The 17386-nt window shown below is 59.9% G+C and overlaps 2 long non-coding RNA genes and 2 other non-coding genes across 4 annotated transcripts; all 4 read left to right on the top strand.

Annotated features, from left to right (window-relative positions):
• The first annotated feature begins 2458 nt into the window (after window positions 1–2458).
• Window positions 2459–7463, top strand: LOC114228468 (uncharacterized). Its single transcript, XR_003614613.2, has 2 exons — window positions 2459–2758; window positions 7348–7463. It is a non-coding gene; the product is annotated as an uncharacterized LOC114228468 (long non-coding RNA).
• A 2086-nt stretch (window positions 7464–9549) lies between these two features.
• On the top strand, window positions 9550–16282 carry LOC129149397 (uncharacterized). The gene is made up of 2 exons (XR_008556301.1): window positions 9550–9663; window positions 15086–16282. It is a non-coding gene; the product is annotated as an uncharacterized LOC129149397 (long non-coding RNA).
• MIR23A (microRNA mir-23a) lies at window positions 15129–15209 on the top strand. The gene has a single exon (NR_129242.2). It is a non-coding gene; the product is annotated as a microRNA mir-23a (primary transcript).
• On the top strand, window positions 15343–15424 carry MIR27A (microRNA mir-27a). The gene has a single exon (NR_129243.2). It is a non-coding gene; the product is annotated as a microRNA mir-27a (primary transcript).
• Window positions 16283–17386: the final 1104 nt, after the last annotated feature.

Below are 17386 nucleotides of genomic sequence, written 5' to 3'. Positions count from 1 at the left end.
TTCCAGTCAAGGGCACATGCCTGGGTTGCATCCCCAGTAGTGGGCGTGCAGGAGGCAAAAGATCAATGAGTCTCTCTCATCATTGATGTTTCTATCTCTCTCCCCCTCCCTTCCTCTCTGTAATCAATAAAATATATATATTAAAAAATTTATTGTGGGGATGGTTACACAACTCTGAATATACTAAAAACGTTGAATTATATATTTTAAATAGGTCCGTTAGCCACAACCGTTTTGGCTCAGTGGATAGAGCGTCGGCCTGCGGACTGAAAGGTCCCAGGTTTGATTCCGGTCAAGGGTATGTACCTTGGTTGCGGGCACATCCCCAGTAGGGGGTGTGCAGGAGGCAGCGATGTTTCTAACTCTCTATCCCTCTCTCTTCCTCTCTGTAAAAAATCAATAAAATATATTTTAAAAAATATAAAAAAATAGGTCCGTTATATGGTATGTAAATTTTATCTCAATAAAGCTGTTATAAAACACTTAATCTTTAAAGTATCTTTTTTTTATTGATTTTTTTTACAGAGAGGAAGGGAGAGGGATAGAGAGTTAGAAACATCGATGAGAGAGAAACATCAATTAACTGCCTCCTGCACACGCCCTACTGGGAATGTGCCCACAACCAAGGTACATGGCCTTGACCAGAATCAAACCTGGGACCCTTCAGTCCACAGGCTGATGCTCTATCCACTGAGCCAAACCGGTCAGGGCTAAAATACTTAATCTTCATTACTGTTTTGGTGCACACTTAAGTTTTGCGTCCCAGCCTTACTCTCCTCACCCTAGTCCGCACCCTGCTGTCCCTTCCACACCAAGCTCAAGAGGGACAGCTAAGCCCTGGCCTGTGTGACTCAATGGTTAGAGCGATGGTCCTCCAGCCCAAGGGTCTCCGGTTTGATTCAGGTCAAGAGCACCACCGGGGTTGCACCACTCGTGGGGGAGGCAACCAATTGTTGTGGCTCTCTCACATCAATGTTTCTCTCTCTCTCCTCTCTCCCCCTCCCTCCCCCTTCCATTCTCTCTAAAATCAATGGAAAAAAAGATCCTCCAGTGAGGATTAACAAAAAAAAGGAAAAAGAAAAAGAGGGACAGCTAAGATGGGGAGAAGGCCTCAGGGTAGGCGAGGAGGGGTGGGAAAGCCACGGAGAGGTGGCCAGTTGAGCCCCCACCCCACACCGCACCTCTTTTCTTGTCAGCAGTCACTGCCCGAGTGGCAGGCTCCCCTGATGGGAAGAATGGTGGCTCTTTCTGGGGTGTCTACACAGCCTGAGTCCAAGGGCCCCAGCCGGCCTGGCTTCCCAGACTGCCTGACTCAATTTGCCCACTGTATGCGTGTGACCCTCTGCTGTCCCCCAGTGACTCAGGCTGCCTGGAAGCCCCCTCCCCGGGGACGCTGGGCTGCTCATGGTGACTTCTCACAGCCATGGCGGAAGCAGGCCAGCGCCTCCCAGCCCCAAGCGGGGCTGCTGGGGGCGGCCCAGCAGGACCTTGGACCCACAGCCCACCCCGCAGAGGACCTAAGGGCTGGGATGGGCAGTTCAGAACTCTTCTCAAAGGACCTTTGTGGGAATGGCTGGGGGGGCTGCCGGGGGACCCCGCCCTGCGTGACTCAGGCCTCATTGCTGGGTGGTGACTCACGGCCAGGCCTCCCTCCCCCCTCCCGCCGCCCGCAGCAGGTGCTGCCAGCCCCAGCTTCAGGACGGGGCCTCCGAAGCCACGTGCATGCCACCCTTCCATGGGCCTGTGACCCGCACCCATTTCCAGGGGCGACCGCCCTGCCCTGACCTCCTTGCCCTATAGGGTTCGGACCCAGGATAAAACTTCCCACACGCCCTCCCCCCCTCGGTGCGGGGCAGAGCCCTGGTACTAAGCCGTGACAGGCATTGCTTGTCCCCCTGTTGGTTCACAGACTCTTCAAACCACCTGAGAGGCAGGGAGTTGCTGCTGCCTCCTTTCAGCAGACAGGGAAACCGACGCTCGGGGAGGCTGTGGGGTTTGCCCAGAGGCCCTGGAGATCAAACTCAGAGTCGGGGCGAGCAGAAGTTGCGGCCCGGAGTGTCCCTGGATCACCATGCCAGCGGCCCGGTGCAGCCGCGAAGGGCTACAGCAGCAGGCAACGCGCGCCCATTTCGCTGATGAGCGGCACCGGAGGCTAAGTTTCAGAACGGGAGGGAGAGGCTGGGCCGGGATTCAAACGGAGCCCCGGAACCCAGGAGCCCGGGCTTCGCTCCGCCGCGTCCCCACGGGCCTCGGACGCCCACTGGGGAGCTGGTGCGCCCCCGCCACCGGGCCCCTGCCGCCGCCCGGCCGGCTGGATTCGGGACGCCCGCCAGGCGGCCGGGCGCGGCGCCCACCGCATCACGCAGCTGTGAGTCACCGCGCGCCGGCCCCGCCCCCACGCCAACAAACAGCGCGTTGCCTGGCAACCGCCGCCGGGCAGGGCCGCGGGCTGGCCGGGCGGCGCGAAAGGACCCAGGTTCGAGCCTCCAGCCGGATGGGAGCGGCCAGAGGCTCCGGGACCCGGTGGCCTTACCCAGAGTAGGGACTCAGATCAGGCCTGTGGTTTTGGTGGGCACAGAGAGGAGGGTGAAGGGGACAACTGTGGTTCAATGGGGAGGACAAAAGATCCACTCCTGGTTCTCCGGAGGCCAGTGCAGGGTGAGGGGATAGCAGCATAGGGTCCTCGCTGTGGGGTGAGAGGAACCCTGAGAGGCTGGGCCAGCTTTCCTAGATGGATGTGGGGGGACGACCTGCTGAGGTGAGGAGGTCACAGGGCTGCGACGGGGATTTTGGCTTTTCACCTTCAAAGGAGCTAACAATGAGCGCCTTCTGTCCCAACCTGTTCTACACGTGCATACCTATGTATGTTAATGTTCACACCAGCCCTCTGACCTTTCACGGGTATTATTCGCAGTTTACAGATGGAGGAACTGAGTAACAGAGAGGCAAACTCCTTTGCCAAAGGAGGCAGAGCACCAAACTTAAAACCAGGCAGCGTGACGGGCTCCCGTACTCCTCCCGGCCACGTGCATGTCCCATCTTGGTGATGGTCATATCCATGGGCGTGCCCGGTGTGGGTCTGAATGGCAAGTCCATGAGGGAGCTTGGCTGGGACACATAAGGGTATGGACCCAGTGGGTGCCTTTGGCTGTTGACAAAGGAGCTGAAGCCTGTGCCCTCCAGAGGCGATGCCAGGCCCTTTGTCAGACTGCAAGGCATCCCTTCACTCTAGGTCCCCCCAGGACCCCACACTAGTCACCTCAGAGCTGCCCACAGGGCCCCTTTAATAGGGCCACAGGAGGGGCAGCCCAGGGCCTCAGACCCTGTGGGGTGGGGAAAAAGAGTCGGGACCAGCACCAGGGCTTGGTGGGCCAGATGTGTTCCCTTCACCTGGCCTCCATCAGGGAAGTTACCAGCTTTGTGTCATTTAAGAAATGTTCATTGTAGCCCTAGCCAGTTTCTCAGTGGTTAGAGCATCAGCCCTCGGACCGAAGGGTCTCAGGTTTGATTGCGGTCAAGGGCACGTACCTCGGTGCGTGCGTGCAGGAGGCAACTAATGTCTCACATCGGTGTTTCTCTCTGTTTCTACGCCTCCCTTCCACTCTCTCTAAAAGTCAATGGAAAAAATACCCTCGGGTGAGGAATAACCAAAAACAGAAAAAAGAAATGTTCATTTTATTCAAATGATTGAGTAATTCACTCAAATGGCTGACTAGGGAGACAGAAGAGGACAGAGTTCCTGGAGAATCTAAAACCAAGAGGGTCATGGTGGCAGGTAAGGAAGGATCCTGGATGAGGCGGTGCCCTAGGACCTGAGGGAGGCTCAGGTGGATGTGAAAGAAGGTTGGCGAGAAAGTAGAGACCTGACAAGAAGGGCCTTGTGGCCCACGAGGCGGCTCTCCACGGTGCGTGGTGGAAGGAGGATGTGCACGAATGGAATTGGCTTGCTCTGGAGAATGGGTGGAAGGGGTAAAGCCTGAGGTGAGGGGACCAGGGAGCGGTCTGCCCGAGCGTTTCCAGGCCAGAGGTGATGCTGGCTTAGGGATATGGTTGCCAGATTTAGCAAATAAAAATACAGGAGACCCAGTGAGATTTGGTTTTCAGATATAGAACAAGTGAAAAAATATTTAGTGTAAGTATGTCCCAAATACTGCATGGATACTTATACTAAAAATAATTCGTTATCTGAAAATCAAATTTAACTGGGTGCCTGTATTCTACTTTATTTTTTAAAAGATACATTTTATTGATTTTTTAGAGAGGAAGAGAGAGGGATAGAGAGTTAGAAACATCCATCAGCTGCTTCCTGCACACCTCCTACTGGGGATGTGCCTGCAACCAAGGTACATGCCCTTGACCGGAATGGAACCTGGGACCTTTCAGTCCGCAGGCGGACGCTCTATCCACTGAGCCAAACCGGTTAGGGCTGGGTGCCCGTATTTTACCTGGCAAGAGTACTTGAGGGCCTCAGGAGTCCCCCAGGGATGCGCGGGGGGGCGGGAATAATAGCTCAAAAGGATTGAGCAAATGCACTTGGAAGTGGATACTGCCATCCCCATTTTATAGATAGGAACCGAGGCCTGGAGAGGGTTTTTTTTAAGGGGGGAGGGGAGGGAGGGAGGAGAAGGTTGTCTGTACAGTTAGTGAGTGACCCCTGACTGGACCCCAGGCATGTCGGTTAGAGCAGGCGCCCCCTCCTCCACGGTGTGGGGAACGGGGCTGGGGCACCCTGATTCCCTAGGTTTCTGGTGGCCCACGTTCAGGGCCTTCCTTCCCAAGGCAGTGGCCTCCCCAGGCCCCTCGCGCAGCTGGGATCTGTGCCACCCCCTGCGCCCCTCCTCCAGAGGCAGTGGGAGGAACGGGAGGCGGCCTCAGGGGGGCTCCCGTCCCCGGCGGCGGCTCGGCCTCGCCCTCCTCCAGGCCGGAGTCTCCGCCGCCGAAGGCGCCCGCCGCAGGGGGAGGGGGAGGGTTATTTTTACCTCCCTCCTGGCGGCCCGGGCGACAGGAAGTGAGCGCGCGGCCTGCCAGATGTGGGGAGTCAGGCAGCTGGGAGCAGCCACAGCTGGACTGGAGGCCGGCGGTGGGCTGGGGGAGGCGGAGTGCGCGCAGGGCGGGTCCCAGGCCTCGGGTCCCCGCTTTGTTCCCTGCCGCCCCGGCCTCCCCTCCCAGGTCCCCTCCCCCCCCCATCTCCCGCCCATCTCGTTGGTGGCCTCGCTGCCCCCCAGCTGTGCACCAGTCCCCTGGGTGCTCACAGGCTCTCAGGTCTCCGGCGGGGAGCCGGACCCTGCTCCTGGCCCTGGGGACCCCTGGGTCCTAGCGGCGTGAGACGCCCCTCGCCGCCCCGCCTGCCACCGCCATTGTTTACCCGTCGGCAGCCTCCTAGGAAACTTAACCCGCCCGCGGTAATTTTATTTGGGAACTTCGGCCAGTTGCCATAGTAACCCCAGTGACGTCAGAGGGGTTGGGGCCCGAAATCCCCGGGCAAAGGGGGGATGGGATTAGGGGAGAGACCCCAGGAGGGGTCCTCCTTAACCCAGAACCTGCCAAGCCCTAGTCAGAGGGAAGAGGGCCAGTAGAGGTGACATCTCTTGGGTGCCCCCGTTCTGGCCTGGTGCCAAGATGGGGTGGCCGGCGAGGCCCTGATGTCATCTGTGTTGGGTGGGTGGTGAGTCAGTACCCCCCACCCCTGGTTGGCTGGGCCAGGCCTCAGGGCTATTCCTGTCTGAGTCACCCTTCTGTGCCCCTGAGCAACACCCTGACTGCCCTGCGGATTTCAGGCACCTGGCTGGGGTCCCCCCTCTCCCCCCAGATCCCTGTGCCTCTGCCCTTCTGTAGATGGGTAGACAAGGGCTTTCCCGATGCTCTGCACCAGTCTGGGTTGTTGCAGGGAAGGCTTAGGGGCAGTGAACTGAGGCTACCACAGAAGGTCCTACTCCGGATGTGGGGAGTGGCTGGTGACCTAGTGAGGGGGCAGGTGGTGGGATCCCTGCTCCGTCCATAACACAGCCTGTCGCCAGGGCTACGGGAGCGGGAGCATGGGCCCTGACTGGCAAGGAGGAGCACAGCCGCCAGCCAGGATGGGCTGGGAGGAGCCACTCTAACCACAGTGACGTGAGACTTCCTCGGCAGGGCCTGTTTGATGTCTCTGTGTGCAGCGTTGCCATGGGGCCCGGCAGGCGGCCCTGTGCGTGTGAGCCAGGGTGACCTGCCAGGCGACTGGGTCTGTCAGGGTCTCCTGCCCCCATTCCAGGCCTGCTGGGCTGCAAGTATCTGGTGTAGCCATGTTCAGATCCCACTCCAGTCCCCGAGCGAGGAAGCACATAGCGCATCTCATCTCAGAGCCCAGGAACAACTACACACTATACATTTTCAAGCCCATTTTACAGATAAAAAAACTGAGGTTCAGAGAGGCATGATCACTGGCTAAAGACATTCGGCTAGAAAGTCAGGGAGCATGCCCTAGCCAGTTTGGCTCAGTGGATAGAGCATTGGCTTGTGGACTGAAGGGTCCTGGGTTCAATTCCGGTCAAGGGCACATGTCTGGCTTGTGGGCTCGATCCCCAGTAGTGGACGTACAGGAGGCAGCTGATCAATGATTCTCTCTCATCATTGATGTTTCTATCTCTCCCTCTCCCTTCCTCTCTGAAATCAATAAAAACATATTTTTTTTAAAAAAGAAAGAGAGCAAAGATTTGAAACTCAGTTCTTCCACTCCCCTCCCCTCCCCCTCCCATCACAATGTTCTCCTGGCTGTGGCTGTTTCTCAAATACTCCAGGTGAGTTCCTGCCTCAGGGCCTTTGCACTGGCTATTCCCTTCATCTGGAGCTTTTCCTCCAGATGTCTGCATGGCTCCTCCTTTACCTCCTACAAGTCTTTGTTCAAATGTCACCTCCTCCTCAGGGTGGCCTTTCCTGACCTAGCCTCTATCCCCTTACACCTCATTTCCTTTGCTCCCTTCTCTTCTCCCCCTAGCACATACTACCCAGCATACTGCCCTTGAACAACATGGGGGTTGGGGCTCTAACTCTCCATGCAATTGAAAAATCCACTCCCCCAAAGCTTAATTACTAATAGGCTACTGTTAATCAGAAGCCTTATCAATAATACAAATGTCAGTGAACACATACTTTGTATATTATATATAATATACTGTATTCTTACAAGAAGGTAAGCTAGAGGAAAAAAATGTTAAAAAATCATAAGGAAAAGAAAATACACTTACAGTATTTGTTGAAAAAATCGGAATATAAGTGGACCTGTACAGTTCATACCCATCTTGTTCAAGAGTCAGCTGCATATCTATCTTCATACCTATCTATCTATTTATTGTGTGTGTTTTCCCATAGATGGCAGCCCCAGGAGGGAAGGGACTTCTTTATGGCTTGTTCTCTGCTGTGTCCCCAGTGCCCAGAACAGCACCTGGCCTAGCAGGCACTCAATGAATGTTTGAAGAATGAACAAATGTGTGTGTGCTCTGTGCCACTTGACCTGGCCTTACCCTGGCCCTGTCACCCCACTCCTCCCTGTCATGCATGACAAAGGATCTCTTGGCAGTTTGGAGAGCTCCCATCCCTGGGGGCTGCCGTCCTGGGTAAATTGGCTAGCTCAGGGCACAGGTAGAGGGACCAAAAGGAAGGGCTGGGCCACCGGAAGACCTTCCAAGTGTGGGCAGAGGGATGCTAAATGAGCTGGGGTGGGCTGAGCCTCGTGCAGGGGTACAGCTTATATGGGGTCAGGGGTCTTGGCACGGGTATTCCAGGAGGCCAGAATGGAGCAGGAATTACCCCTAAATGTGAGCCTGATTAAGCTAATGATGGAAGGGAGTTCTGGATGGGAAGCTTTGTCCGGAGGCGTGAAGGGAGCATTCTGGAAGTGTGGGGATTGTGCCCCCTCTTAGTTTGGTCACTTTCTACTTCTGGAATGATGAGCCTCTGTGTGTGTCCACAGGGAGACACCAGACCCTGGGAACTTCATTCTCCTGTCTGTAGACGCTCAGGAGGCCATGTGGCAAGTGCCCCACCCGAACTCTGGGCCCCGCCCTGAGTTGGGGAATTCTGTGCCACCCCAAATCTTCCCCCAGGGGCCCCACAGGCAGGCGGCTCTGCCCCCTCCTGCCCCAACCTGCCAGATCCTGCAGCCTGGGCCAGCCTTCCCCTTGGGCCCCACAGAGAAGAAAGACCCAGGAGCCCCCAAGGGCTGGGCCCCATGGGATGGTAGCTAGGCGTGGCTTCCGCCCCCTCTCCCTAATCCCACCAAGATCCAGGCCAAGCCGCCTGAGCTGCATTGAGGAAAAGGGGGATGCTGGGGGAATTCTGGGGTGCAAGGTGACCTAGAGGCATCCAGCCCGCCCCTTCAGTCCCCTGCCTGGGCCTGCTGCTGTCCCCTTCCCGCCCAGAATGACTCTTACTACCCAGGAGGTGGGTGGGGGAAAATCTGACCCCAGCCCCAATTATAGGACTTTGCAGATGTTGGGGGTGGGGAGGGAAAACTCCCCCAAACCTCTGTCCACACGGGTCTGGGAAGGGTCCTCTGGCTCCAGAACCCTGCCTGGCATCATGGTGGTGATCTGGAGCCTACCTGCCCCTGTCCCATCTTAGAGAGGGCAAAGTGGCGGCCGGGCCTGCCCAAGGAGGCTGGCTTGGCAGCCGAGGGCACCCCGCCCCTCCTTTACTGCGTTTTGTTCCGGCCCCCCACCTGGGCCCAGGGCCAGGCCCCAAGGCAGGGCCCCATCTTGGGGAACAATGCCCCCGTGTTCCTCCCAGCGGAGGGGAGGTCGGGGGAGGATGAGGTGGGACCGACACGCAAGCAGGAGGGAGAGATCCAGGGAGGGCCTCTCTCCCAGCGATACCGCGGGAGCCGGGAGTTTCCCAGAGGCCCTGGGTGGGGGCGGGGATGCCGGGAAGCCTGGGAGGGGCAGCGGGCTCCTGGATGCACGGACCACCTGGGACCAGACGGATCAGAAAGTCTTCGATAGCAGCAGGAGGGAGGTGGGTGGGATAAAAGGTGGGACTTCCCGGGGCTGAAGAAAGCGCTGTGGGAGTGGAGGGCGTGAGGGTCGGTGTTCGGAATCCCCAGTAGCGGGGTGTCCTGGGTCTGGCACCCTGCTCCCTGACTCCCCCCTCCCCACCCCCTCCGCCAAATCTCCCTTCCTGCTGCCTCCTGGGTTTTCTTCCTGCGTTAAGGGCAGAATTTAGGGCAAGAGGGTTCGGGGCTGCGATGGGGGCGAGGATGTCTGCTCCACCCCTGGCCGCCTCAGAGCCCTCGCTGAAAAACGGGCTGAACCCGGAGTGCGGGACCCAGACGGGGAAGTCGGTCTGGGTTTGGGGCACAGGCCGCGTCGGGGTAAGGAGGGAGAAAGTTGGAGCCGAGTTGGGGACGAGATCGAGTTGGGGGACCGCAGAGAGAAAGTGGGGGCGGACCGACTCCGGGGGCACATGATGGCGCACCCGCCCCGCCCCGCGCCCGCCCCCTGCCCGGCCCGGGGGAGGAGACGAGGAGGTTTTAAAAGCGATTCGGCCCCACGGCTGGTCGGCCAGTGAGTGGGAAGGAGCACGGCTGGCGACCACCCCCGCCCCGGCCCGGACCCGTCCGCCCGCCGCCCCGGTGCCCTCCGCCCGCTGGCCCGGCCGGGCGGCGGCCGCGCGCCGCTCCCCTCCCCCGCGGTGAGTCGGGAGGGACCCTGGAAGGAGGTGGTGGCGCCGCGGCGGCGGCCGCAACTTTTCCGCGCTGGACTCGTGGGCGGAGTGGGGGTGCGCCCGGCAGGTCCCCGGCCCTTGGAGAGCAGGAGGGCGTCCCGCCGCCGGAGGTTGTGGGGACAGCAGAGACGGTGCATCTGGCGTCCGCGGCGGAGTCCTGGGGCGCCCCCTACGGAGCGGGAGAAGGGCGGCCCTGCCTTAATCCTCTCCCCAGGGGCCCGTTGGGGGCCCCCACCACCTCCCCCGCCCTAGGAGACCCAAGAGAGCCTGTGGGGAGGGCGGGTCCCAAGGCGACTGGGGCAGATCAAGGTGGGCAGAGGGTTGGCAACGGGGTGGGAGGACGTGCGGGGCTTGGGTGGGGGTAGGGAGATGGAGCTACCGGCGCCTGGAGGTGTTCCTGGACTTGGTGGGCATGGAGCTGGGAGGGTGGGCGGAGGTCTTCTGGAGTTCTGTGGATGGGATCGCGTGACAGGGGTTCAGGTTCTTGACATGTCAGTCAGTGAATGGGGGAAAGACCTTCCATGGAGGAGGCCTTCTAGGGGCCAGCCGTGCAGCTGGGCTTGGGGGACCCCTCTCCTCGTCTGGCTCCTCCTGGCCCAGGAGAGAAGGGCTCACTCAGGTTGCAAAGAAAGGGGTCAGGGTTGGGAGATTTCTGGACAGCTGGCTCCCCAGCCCTCTGCATTTTGGGGTCCCTGTGCCCTTGCATTGCAGGAGGAGGGTGAAAGGCCCAGACTGAATCCAGACCCCTGCATCCTAGCCCCAGACGGACCTCTAACCCCAGCACAGGACTTGACGGCCCCCAAAGCCTACACTGACTTTGCTGTGCGGCCCAGACAACCCCGGGCCCAGTGGCTTCCTGAATGTCTTGGAGGTGTAGTTGGCTCCCGTGTCACCTGTCCCCTTTCTGCTCCAGCCCCAATCAGATGCCCACCCATGACGGGTGGTATATGAGGGTGAGGCTGGGGGGTGTGGGACTCCTGGCGTAAGAGGTGTCCTCTGGCAGCCATGCCCATGCCAGCCTGAGCTGGAGGGCAGTACCCGACAGGTGCGCAGGCTTAAAGGCGAGGTGATGTGGGACACACCCAGTCCGATTGCCCACGCACCGTGCTCGGGCCAGCCGCATGCATGTGTTCACACGCTGCTGTCCTGGGGCCTGGTGCCAGCTCTGTCTGGGCGCCACGGGGGGGCACCCACTGCCCTCCGCCCTGGCAAGATGTTCTGAGAGCCCCCTCAAGACCCTAACTGGCAAGCCTTGTCCGTGGGCCTAGTGGGGGCCTAACACAGCTGCCAGCCTGGCCTGGAGCTGGCACGTGGAGCACATGCGTGACAGGGTGTGTCCAGGGGTGTCGGGCCTGTCAGTGCTGGCCCAGTCTCCAAGCCTCTGCAGACCCTTGCTCACTGAAAAGAACCAGCAGAGGTGGATGCTCCACGGGTCCTCCCAGGGACCCCATACCAACCCCGCCTGTTTGTAAGTGGAGGCCAGATGCGTGCAAGCTGCAGCTGTGGGGCAGACCCCCATCCCGGGGGGGGTCCCAGGGTAACTGGCCTCGTGGTGCAGTGGGGATGACCAGGTCACCAAGGACCAGCTGGCGCTTTGATATGTCTTAACACACTCTTCAGAGTTTGCCCTTCACCTTGGAGGCTGGGTGGGGTAGAATATTCTAAATGCAGAATGCTGCCAGGAACCCTGGGCCTTCTTAAGAACACTCCTTCCTGTCCCTCTGCGTCTGGCCCTTTCCCACACTGGATGCACTTTATGGCAGGATCAGGCCAGGCTTTTCTGGGCCTACAGTGTGACCTTGGGTTTGCCTCTGAATCCCTCTGGGCCTCAGTTTCTCTATCTGTGAGGAGCATTGGGAAAATGAGCGGGGAGAAGTGTGTGCCTGTCCCTGTCCAGGTGCCCACCATCAAATCCCTTTGGGGGCACTCTGGCCACCTCCTCTTCTGTCACCAGGTGACCTGGCCGGACACGGAGGTGTGTCTGGGGAAGGCTGGTCACCCAGGAAGGACGCACGCAGAGGGCAGTAGGCGTGGGTGTGTGAGAATCCTTGGGCAGACAAGGACGCCGCCATGCTGGGCACGGCTGAGTCATGCTCCAGCGGCGCCTTGCCCCAGGGTGCTGGAGCTGGCGCCACCCTGGGTGTGGTCACTGAGCTGTGGCTCTGGGCAGAGCAGGCCTGGGTGGTCTGGGATGGGGGCCTGGGTGGGGTGAGGGGCCAGGGACTGAATTCTGAGATGCTAAGCCCCTCGGCTTCCCGGCCTCCCCCTGGCCTGGGTCTGGTGCGACAATCCAAGGCTGTGGTCACCCACCCTGAGATTGCCTTGGGGAGCCAGGGGACCCGAAGTCTTGGGTCTGGCAATTATGGGAGGAGGACAGGGCGTGGAAGCCAATGGCCCTTGAGGCCAGCAACCTCAAAAAGGCAGACCCAGGCTGGGACATGGACCTGTCTGAGGATAAGGCAGAGGTGGACCTGGCAGTAGGATGTACTTAAGGGCTCACCGCACGGATGTTCGGGCGCCCGCCCCTGGCAATTCCGTGACTGGTCTGGGGGAGATTATAAAGTTTAAGGCAGGAGTTGCAGTTTGGTATGGTGTGGCTGGGCGCAATGGGGGCTGGGATGTGACTTCCATGGTTCCCCTATTTATAACAAGTGATTCAGTCCTCACTTACTCACCCCTTCCTGAGCCCGCCCCCTTCCCCCAGCCCTGGGTGGGCAGCAGGGCTCACCCACTTGACTGTGCCCGGCCTGCCTCCACCCTGGTGCCAGCCTCCGAGGGCTGCCCGTTGTGCTGTGAGTGTTGTTATGGTCTCGGGGCTGGGATGGGGGTCAGGGGCGGGGGGCTGGTGGTCAGGCGGCCCTTGGCTGGGCAGCCCAGGTTGGCGGCTGGCTCTGGGGCCCTCGCCAGAGAGCCTCTGCGGAGAGTCTGGGCCCATTAGGCAAAGCGTTAGTGACAGGCTGGGAGGGCGGGCGGTGGCGGCGGACAGGGCGGGGCCTGCAGCCCTTGGTATTTTCCGATCCCAGCTGCTCTGAGAGAGAGAGGGTGGAAAGTATTTGGGGACCAGGCTTGGGGGCGGCGGCGGCGGCGGCGGTGGCGCCCCTGGCGGAAGTGGCCCATATTCATTCTTGGAACACAGGGTGGCGGCGGGGGTGACAAGATGCTTGCCTGTGCGTCTCATGCCTCCACGCCCTGTCTGCAGAGCATTCTCAGGCACACGTGCATCCATCTGTGAGGCCTGGGCCTGCTCTGCTCCTCCGGCCCAGGGCCCACCCTCCCCTCTTGCCTTCAGCTGCCAGGAGCCTGGCCCTCCCTGGACACCATCACCCTTGAGCCTGAGAGGGAAGCCATTGGGAGCAGGGGCCCTGGCTCCTGGGCACCTGCCTCGCAGTGCCCCCTTCATGGGAGAGACCCAGGCCTTTCGTGGCTGTGAGGGTGGGGAGTGGCCTTGGCCCCATCCCGGGCTCTGTACAGGGGAAACCCCACAGGAAACAGGCCTGGCCAAATGGCCGCCCTTCCCGTTCTCGTCCCTGGGACGCGATTGTGCTGTCTCACTTCCGGAGGAGGCCCAGGGAGGCTGGCCGCCCTTTGAGGCCTTCTCTGTTCCTGGTTGGTGCCCCCAGGCCCTGCGGAGACAGGGTTGGACTGAGCCCAGTGGGAAAGTGGGTGATTCGTGGATGTGTGTGTGTGTCTGTGCGGAGACGGGGGATGTGACAGAGCCTGTCTCCCGGGGGTGGACACCACCAGATCTGGGTGCGGTGGTCCTACCCGTGTGCGGTGTCCTCGTTTCCATCCATCTTCCTTCCTGTTTCTGTCTGGTCTGTGAGGACAGTGCAGCCCCATCCAAATTACACCTAGCACTCATGGGATCCTCAGCGCCGCAGTATCCCTCCTTTGCAGATGGGGAAATGGAAGTCCAGAGAGGCTGAGTGACTTACCCAGAGTCACCCAGCTAGGAAGCTGCAGAGCCGGGGATCGAATCCCGCCAGCCTGGCCACAGAACCCCATTTACTGAACACAGAACTAGTCTTACCCCCACACCCCCATCTCAAAGAACCTGGAGCTTGGTTTATTTTGTTATTTTTTTGTTAATCCTCACCTGAGGATATTTTTCCATTGATTTTTTTTTTTTTTAGAAAGAGCGGGAGAGCCGAAACCGGTTTGGCTCAGTGGATAGAGCGTCGGCCTGTGGACTGGAAGGTCCCAGGTTCGATTCCGGTAAAGGGCATATACCTTGGTTGCGGGCACATCCCCAGTAGGGGGTGTGCAGGAGGCAGCTGGTCGATGTTTCTCTCTCATCGATGTTTCTAACTCTCTATCCCTCTCCCTTCCTCTCTGTAAGAATCAATAAAATATATTAAAAAAAAAAAAAAGAAAGAGCGGGAGAGGGAGAGACAGAGAGAAATATTGATGTGAGAGAAAAACATCGATTGGTTGCCTCCTGCACGAGCCCAGACCAGGGCCCGGGCCAGGGAGGAGCCTGCAACTGAGGTACATGCCCTTGACCAGAATCGAACCTGGGACCCTTTGGTCCGCAGGCCGACGCTCTTTCCACTGAGCCAAACTGGCTAGGGCTGGAGCTTGGTTTAAATGCTTTGCCGCTGATGTCCTGAAATTCTTCATTTCTGAACGAGGGGCCTGTGTTTTCATGCTGCTGGTGGCCCCACAAATTCCGTAAGCAGTTCTGATGCCAAACACTTGCTGAAGGGCATACACACTCTTGGTGAAACCTCATTGTGCTACGAGGTAGATAAAAGCCCTTGGCTCCATTGTACAGATGGGGAAACTGAGGCTTGGTGGGCATTTGGGAAACAGCTGAGTGGGGCTTTGCACCTTGAGCCCGGGTTTGGTGCTGTGGGGTATGCCTGCCCAGAATGGATTGCGGGGCGTCCGCTGCTGGCATCCGCTCTGGTGTGGCTCAGGCTAAGGCCTGGCTGCTGAGGAGACGGGACCACGGGGGGAGGCCCTGGTGGTTTCCTCCCACCCTTCGTGCTTCTAGGAAGTGGCGCCAGCTGGGGTGAGATCACTTCCTTAACTGCCTGCCCGCCACCCCCTCGGCTTCCTCTCCCCACGGCCCCATTTAGCCTGCCCAGGGCTCCGTGGTGATCATGGGGGGTGGGAATGGGCCATGAAGAGGTGGAGACCTGGCTCTGGCAGTCCCTGCAGCCGCTCTGGGCCTGGGACGCTCCTGGCATCCTTTCCTCTCTGAGCCTGGGACAGAGGGCATGGCTGGGTCGGAGGAGTCCAGCCTGGTGGCCCCGCTCTCCATTCAGCTGCTGGTGCACGTGGGGAGAGGGTGACCCTGCAAGGCCCCAGAGGATAGCAGCAGTCGGGACCTGGAGAGCAGATGTTCTCAAATCTCATTATATCTTCTTTGCTCTCTCTCCCCCAGGTGCCAGCTGATGGCCCCACCCAGTGCCTCCCTACCCCTGTGCCATGGCCGGCTGGGGTTCCTGGGGATGGGATTTGCTGCCTTTCACAAATCACATTGCCAGGGATTTCCAATCGACCCTGAGCCCAATCTCTGGGGCCGTCACCATCACCAGCACCACCACCAGCACCACCACCACCACCACCACCACCACCAGCACCACCAACGACGCTGCCAGGGGATGAGGTGGCAGAGAGGCCCTTGCTGCCTGCGTCTGGCCTGGGGAGCAGGGCTTAGCTGCTTGTGAGCAGGGTCTGCACCAAGTCATGTTCACAGTGGCTAAGTTCCGCCCCCCGGAGCCCTCACCTCCTCCAGCTCTGCCGCCTCTCCCTGCCTGTTCTGCCGCCTGGCTTCCCTGGGCTCTGCCTCCCGTGCCTACTGAGCTGAAACACAGTTGATTTGTACAGACTGGCTCAGTTCAGCAGGAACAGGAGTCAAGCCCCCTAGGAGCCTGTGGCCCTGCCTTCCCTGGATGGGCTGACGCCTGGGGGAAGCGACAGATGCCTGGGGAAAGAGAGGAGGATTCAGATCTATGGGTGTATCTGGGGAGGGACTTGGGACGAGATGGGGTGGATGGGCTCAGCTCCTGCTGCCAGCCCCCTCCCCCAACTCTGCTCTTGGAGACCCCCACAGTCCTACCTCCAGCTGGGCTGTGTTCCCAAGGAGGACAGTGGGTGGCCCTTCCATGAAAAAGGGAAGCCAGCTGTGTCTGCGCCTGGTTGACCCTCTGGGTCTGGAGCCTTGGCCCCTCCTCTCCCAAGCCTGGTGGGGGCACCGGCTGGGCCGTACCTTCCCAGCAGCCAGTTACCCAAGAGGAAACTGCCTTGGGCCCTCAGACCGTTAAATGCCAACTCCAGACTTCCGGAACCAGACTGGCCTGACGTGAACGTGCCTGACCCCTTCAACCTGGGTTCTGCAGCTTCCTGTCTTGAGGGAGGAGCCATGACACCCTCTGGCACACAGGGTGGGAATGAGGCCCCTATGGAGGACCGAAAGGACACAAGCAGGCCTGCCCAGTCCGGGGTGGCCCCGTGTGCCCCTTCCCCACCTCGGCCAGGGGCAGCTGCGGCTTGGGGCAATCTGTGCTGTGTGTTGTGTTTAGTGTCCAATCAAATAAAACCTGCCCCGCCTTATTCCTGAAGGTGTGGTGGTTTGTGACTCTTGCCTTTCATCCCTGGATTTCCGGCTTTTTGGGTGAGGAGGTTGAATCAGCCCCAATTTACTGCCCCCCCCCCCCCCCATGCTCCCGGCCTTCACAGGATCCCGTGCTCTCTGCACCTGTTCTGAGGAAGGTGGCAATTTAGTTACAAGGGTGGAAAGGTGACCTTGAGGGGTGTCCTGGGGATGGGGGGAGGGACCAAAAGAAACCCTGGACTAGAGGGAACTGACTTTTGGGGGCCGCTGTGTTGACAGGGAAAGCTTTTCTGGAGGGACCTAGATGGGGTCATGATTCCCAGGGCCGAGGGGGGATGGACTCCCACCTCAGGTGGTGGGGGTGGTGCAGGCTGACCCCGAGGGAAACGCCGGGCATTCAGACATAACTGGGACCTGAGGGTCTTGAGCTAGTAACATTTGGGGGGTGACTGAGACACAAGGGAGAATTCAGCCAGGGGTGACATTCGGGGTGCCTGGTATCCGAGATGCTGGTGGGGAATTTGGGCTTGAGGTGTGCGCATGAGGAAAGGGGGACACTGTGGATGACTGAGAACTTCACAGTTAAGGGGCGCCCGGGGCTGAGGACAGCATTTGGAGGCGGCTGGGCCCACGGCCGGCCACCTCTTCGGCCCCAGGCCTCCAGGAGGCGCTAAGGGGCGCGCCGGCCCCCGCCCGCCCTCGCATACCTGTGGGAACACGCGGGGCGGAGCAGGCGGTGGGCCGCCTCCAATGGGTCCTCGGGAGCACAGGGCGGGGCCACGAGCCAATCACAGCGCCCCTCTAGCGGCCGGCCCGCCCACTCTCCCCCGGAAGCCTGTCCCCGTCTGCCCGGCTTTGACCGTGACCCGTGCCGTCCGTCCTTCTCTAAAGGCAGGAGGGCACCGAGGAAATCCCTGCTTCTCGGGGAGCCGTGAAGGAAGGTAACCGAGGGCCCCCTCGCTCTCCCCCAGACGCCTCACTCTTTGGGGGCTGGGAGCCTCCTCAGCGGTGTAGGCGCTCAGACACGCCCTGCCGGCGCCCACATTGACCGCGCCCACCGCCTCTTTTTGGCCCGAGTTCCACTCCTCGGGGCCTAGTTTAGGGGCAGTGTCCCCACCTTTGGGCGGG

The sequence above is a fragment of the Eptesicus fuscus genome, chromosome 6 (assembly GCF_027574615.1).
Source record: "Eptesicus fuscus isolate TK198812 chromosome 6, DD_ASM_mEF_20220401, whole genome shotgun sequence".
Lineage (NCBI taxonomy): Eukaryota > Metazoa > Chordata > Mammalia > Chiroptera > Vespertilionidae > Eptesicus > Eptesicus fuscus.
Note: the sequence above shows the minus strand (reverse complement) of the source record. Positions and strands in the feature narration are given on the sequence as shown.